Raw genomic sequence first — 6,117 nt, forward strand, 5'->3', positions numbered from 1 at the left:
TCAGCAGATGTATCTTATCGGGTGATAGATAGATACAACTCGTTAAAATGACTCTTCCACAATGTAACTTTCCGCTTTGTAGAGAGAGAAGCAGCTAGACGGGTGAAAATCTTCATTATATAGAAAGTCAAAAATAAAATCACAGATGGCAAAAAAGAGAAACGAACACGCAATCCAGCGAGAAAAATATTACACACACACACACACACACACACACACACACATGACAGAAGTAAATAGATACCCTTATAATAGTTCAAATAAAATATTTCAATCTGAAATTATACTTTGAAAATATTTATTTATTTTTATTTTTTTAGTATATATGCTTTTTGCATTTTTCAATGCAAGAACTCTATTAGACACGCGAATCAGATGGCGAATATTTTCTTGGGGTGAAGTAATCTCAAAAGATCTGTCTTTCAGGATGCTTTTTCGTTTTTTTATTTTTTTTACGAAGTTTCTGTCCATTATGCCACAGAGTTATTCAATGGGATTCATATCTGGTAGCTAGCTTGACCATGGAAGCTTTTTAATGCCGTTCTCTTCCAAACATTCTTGGGTCTTTCTAGTCGTGTGACAAGGAGCCCCATCTTCCATAAATAAAGTGTCTTCTTTAATCATTCCACCACTGGAAAAGATTGGAAGGAGTCATTACTGGAATATATGACACATATTTATTTGAGTTTGTTTCCCTCACACTCCACTAGCTCTGATCGACCATTGCTCCAAACTGTTCCCTAGACCATCACAGAATAGCGAATGAGTCTTTAAAAAAAAAGAAAAAGAAAAGGGCGGAGGTCATCAGGTGTGCAGTTGGCGAAATGCAGGAAGCATGGGAGTTTTGAAGGATGCAGTGTCGAGACAGCTAACAACAGATGCGGGTAGTTTATTCCATGCTTCAGCAATTCTGAGCGAAAAAAAATCTATGTGTATATGTATATATATATGAATTTGTACAAGTATAAGTCTTTGTGTTTGGCTGGGTTTTAGTTTGTTTACGTACTCGTAACTTTGCAAATCGGCAAAATAAAAAAAAGAAGTCCGATAGAATAATTACCAAACTTAAAATATTTGTACTGGGGTTGAAGCAAGTGAAAGAAGATAATAGTAAAGGATAAAGCAAAATGTTAAAGTGTAATTTTTAAAAAAAATGAGAAGCGAGAAAGAAAATGAAAGGGAGCAGACGATAGGGCAACGTAAAAAGAATAAATAGGAAAAGAGAAAACGAAAAAGAAATGAAAAGTGAGGGCGAAGGTGGAATATTTAATTAGAATGGATACTAAGGAAGGAATGATTGAATATGTGAATAATTGGCAAGAAAAGAAGAATATAAGAATAAGATGAGAGGGAGATTATGTGTGTGTATGTGTGAGGTGCGTGTGTGTCTGAGAGGGTGAGTCATTGTAAGTGTATGCGCGTATTTGGAAAAGTGTAACATTATATGTGTTTGTGTTTAAGAAAGGATGGGTGTATGTGTATGTATGTATGATAGAGGAAGAGAAAGAACAAAACAGAAGTAGAGAGAAAGACGGAGAGAGTGAGGGAGTGAGAGAGAGAGAGAGAGAATTATTGATGAGTTAAACTGTTCGAAAAAGATTATAAGTGTGATTCAGATGAGAGAAGTAAAGAGATAAGATAAGATAAGATAGATGGATAGATGGATAGATAGATAAACAGACAGTAAGATGGACATACTGAGAGATAAATAGATGGATAGATGAATGTTTAGATATACAGACAGATCGAGAGACACATCCATATATAAATAGATAGATAGATAGAGAGAGAGGGAGAGAGAGAGAGAGAGAGAGAGAGAGAGAGAGAGAGAGAGAGACAGACAGACAGACAGATAGACAGACAGACAGACAGAGAGGCAACCAGAGAAGCAGACAGTCTAACAGACGGATAAATAGTCGGGTAGATTGGTTTGTAGATTGGTCGATAGGTAATTCGGTAGTTAGGTTGGCAGGTAGATAGATTTGTAGGAAGTCGGGTACTTAACTTGGGAGATAGACCGGTATGTATGTGTGGATGTATGTATGTATGTATGTATGTATGTAGGTAGGTAGGTAGGTAGGTAGGCATGTGTGTACTTTGGGGTGGGGGAGGGGGAGTTGTTAGAAGACTTTACAATAGATGGGATGTAAGTAGTACGGGTGGCTGGTAAGTAGGAAAGCAGAAAGTTACAGACAACACACGAAGTCCCATTGGATAAACATTGTAAACAGATGATCACGTGGTTGTACATATGTCAGCATCAGTCATGTTGGCTTTGCTATTGTTAACGGCTGCAGTGCACACACACACTCATACATACACATACATACACATACACATACATACACATACACATACATACACACACACGCATACATACACATATACATACATACACACATAATACATACATACATACATACATAATTGCATATATATACATATATACATGCATATTTGAATAGATGCGTACATACGTATGTACGGACACTCAAACATACATATATGCATGTATATACATGCGTATATATAAGTACACATTAATATGCATTAATAAATGCATATTCTTAGCGGTATTTCGTCTGCCGTTACGTTCTGAGTTCAAATGCCGCCGAGGTCGACTTTGCCTTTCATCCTTTCGGGGTCAATAAATTAAGTACCAGTTACGCACTGGGGTCGATGTAATCGACTTAATCCGTTCGTCTGTTCTTGTTTGTTCTCTCTATGTTTAGCCCCATTGTGGGCAATAACGAAATAGGTATTTCCTCTGCCGTTCTAAGTTCAAATTACGCCGAGGTCGAACTTGCCTTTCATCCTTTCGGGGTCGATTAAGGCACTCCAGTCGTAACCATCTCGTCGTATCTTCAAGCGAATAACGTTATGCACAACATCCTTCGTTTCTTCTTCTTCTTCTTCTTATTATTATTATTATTAGCAATATTTGATTGCTACTTCTAGCAGGCAAGGTATATCGACTCGTTAAAGCCCTCTCTCGATGGCACGTGACAATGTTGTTTATAAACAAAAATAGAATAGTCGTAGTCGTAGTGGTGACGACAGCGGTTACAATACTGCTGATTCCCCTCCTCCTCTTCCTTCTTCTCATTCTCCTTCTTTTTCTTTTTATTCATCAGTATCTTCTGCCTCCACCATCTTATCTTCCTAAATCGTCCTTATATTCTTCATTACCATCAATGCCTTTACTATCAGTTTCATCATCATCATCATCATCACCACCTAACTACCTAACGCCCCCACCACCAATCACCATCACGATCATCATCAACACCACAGCCAACACCATCACCACCGCCGTCATCATGAGGATCATTATCATTAATTTTGTTATCAATAACTTTCCTTTCCCTATACTATCGTATCTGCTTTGTTTACATTTCCCTGGAATTGAACCCCGATCAACAGATGATACAATGGTGGTACTCTTCAATAGTTTCACCTACACGATTACTTATATTTACTTGAATTTATATGGACTGTTCATAGCAGCTGTATAATTCTGAGTTTGTGAGGAGGGTAGGTCAGTATCTGGGCAGTCTTTTATTGTTTTTGGAAGGATGAAAGGCAAAGTCGACCTTGGCGGAATTTGAACTCAGTACGTAAAGACCGGTGCTGCCCACTGCGCGGACGATTCTGCCAGCTCCACGCCTTACATAAAAAAATAATGGTTTCGAATTTTGGCTCCAGGCCAGCAATTTCGGGGGCGGTATGAAGTAGATAACATGGAATCCAATACTCGACTGGTGCTTATTTCATTGACCCCGAAAAGATGAAAAGCAAAGCTGACCTCGGCGGAATTTGAACTTAAAACGTAAAGGAAGAAGAAATACCATTAACCATTTTTTTTTCCGGCAAGTTACCAATTCTGATAATTCGCCGTCTTACACAAAAGAATATTGATAAGAAAACACAAATTTCTGGGGGACCAGTTGGCCAATCAAAATCACCACTTCCTTCACACACACACACACACACACACACACACACACAACTTGGAGGCTCCTCAGTCTAACACATCGACTCTTGTACATATCTATTTTCTTAAGAGTGGTTCTTATTCTATCGGTGTACTATTGCCGAGCCGCTAAGTAGACAAACAAAGACCAGTTGTCGAGCAGTGAGGGGGAAGGCGCTACATATTCAAATAAGCGCGCATGCACACCCTCACGCACGCATACGCAAGGCTTTGGTCGACCCGAAGCTATAGTAGAAAACACTTACCGAAGGTGTCACGCAGTGGGATTGAACCCAGAAACATGTAGGTAGAAAGCAATCCAGCCATGTCGTACTTACATATAATGCCTGAATAATAATTGACTCGGACACTGGCACCCGGCTTGGGGTAAGTTTGTATTGGTACTCGACTGGTACTTCATTTTGATGACTCGGAAACGGTGAAAGGCGCTGCCGGCTGTGTGGTAAGAAGTTTGCTTCCCAACCACATAGTTCCGGGTTCAGTCCAATTGCCTGACACCTTGGACAAATGAGTGGAGTTGAGTAGACGGAAACTGAAAGAAGCCCGTCGGCTGTATATATATATATATATAGTTGAAATTTACAGAAAAACAAAAGACGAAGACAGGTGTATAAACAGCAAGCAGGTGTATTAATAATAATAATAATAATAATAATAATAATAATAATAATAATAATAATAATAATAATAATAATAATAATGATAATAACAACATCGAAAAATACTTTAGGAATGAGAACCCAGGTTCAAAATTTCCCCAAGACACCTGATGAAGGCTGGAGGGTATATCAGCCGAAACGTTGTGTTAACAACCATCAAGATAAGGACAAATAACCGTCAATTGTAAATAGTGTAAATAATGTAAATAATGTACAAGCAAAGGAATAAAAGAATAAAAGAATATATAGATATATACATCTGTGATGGTGGAAGTGGTGATGTTAATACACCAACCATAGATCTCTCTTCGATCACTTCAGCTGATTTATAGCACACCTCACCATCTCCCACGGACAAACCACATCCTTACACAGCTGCCGGCAACGGGTTACGGGCGCTTAGAACGAAAACGATGCGCGTTTAAGGCTTCAATCTAACATTTCTGCAAAGCAATGTTTCTTTGTTCCGTATAGCGATTCTTCGGTGTTTCTGCTGACTATCGACCATTGGTGTGACTGGCCACATGCCAAGCACCCAATCGGAGCAGCTGATATCGGGATAATTTATATCACGTGCAATTCCACTCCACTGACATACAAGCATTACTCATGCAAACGCACACACGCACACACACACACACACACACATACACACACACAATCATGCACATGTGCAAACTAGCACACATGTATACGTATGCGTGTATACAGACATATATACATGAATACATACATATATGTATATATATATATATATGCATGTGTATATGCATGTGTGTATGTATGTATACACACTTGAATGTACAGCTAAAAATACATTCCTACACATGCAAACACACACACGGACATGCTCACATGTACACATACACAAATTCATATATACATATATTCATATATTCATACATACATGCATGTATGTATGTGTGTGAGTCTACACACACACAAACATACACACACACACAACACATATATATATATAACCTTTAAAAATATTTTAGCTTCAAAGCTGCGGTCATATTGGAGCACCACCGTTGACTGTGCTACAGCATTATTTGAAACCTCCTCTGACATGTGGCATTTGGTCAATGAGGGGGTTTGATGCCGCTGCCCTCGTCTGTGTTTCCTGCAGTGAGGTAGGGGTCGCCTGGAACCCTTGACAGGAACAGATCCAACATCCAATACCAAAATACGCCCACATACATATGTACACCTACTATCAACAACTGAGTTATATATGTATACGTTACATTATGCGTTACAAACACACTCACACACAAGCACACACACACACACATAAGTACACACTCACGCGCTCATACACATACACACACGTGCACGCACACATTCACACTTGACACACGCACAGGCAGATACAAATCAGAACATCCAACATAGACACAGCGATAGATAAGCCAAAGTATAAGAAGTGCATATATATATACATACATACATACACACACACAT

At 38.8% G+C, this 6,117-nt stretch overlaps 1 protein-coding gene across 2 annotated transcripts in view; it reads right to left on the reverse strand.

Moving 5' to 3' along the window:
* Window positions 1–6,117, reverse strand: part of LOC106881492 (uncharacterized) — a 79,989-nt gene that overhangs the window by 68,896 nt on the left and 4,976 nt on the right. The window contains exon 1 of one of the 2 annotated variants that reach the window (XM_052974023.1): window positions 4,911–5,156. The exons of the other annotated variant lie outside the window; for it this stretch is intronic. The gene's annotated coding sequence lies outside the window, so the exon portion shown is untranslated. Of the gene's footprint in view, window positions 1–4,910; window positions 5,157–6,117 lie in introns of those variants that run through there. 2 annotated transcript variants of the gene reach the window in all.

The sequence above is a fragment of the Octopus bimaculoides genome, chromosome 17 (genome assembly GCF_001194135.2).
Source record: "Octopus bimaculoides isolate UCB-OBI-ISO-001 chromosome 17, ASM119413v2, whole genome shotgun sequence".
NCBI classification, from domain to species: Eukaryota; Metazoa; Mollusca; class Cephalopoda; order Octopoda; family Octopodidae; genus Octopus; species Octopus bimaculoides.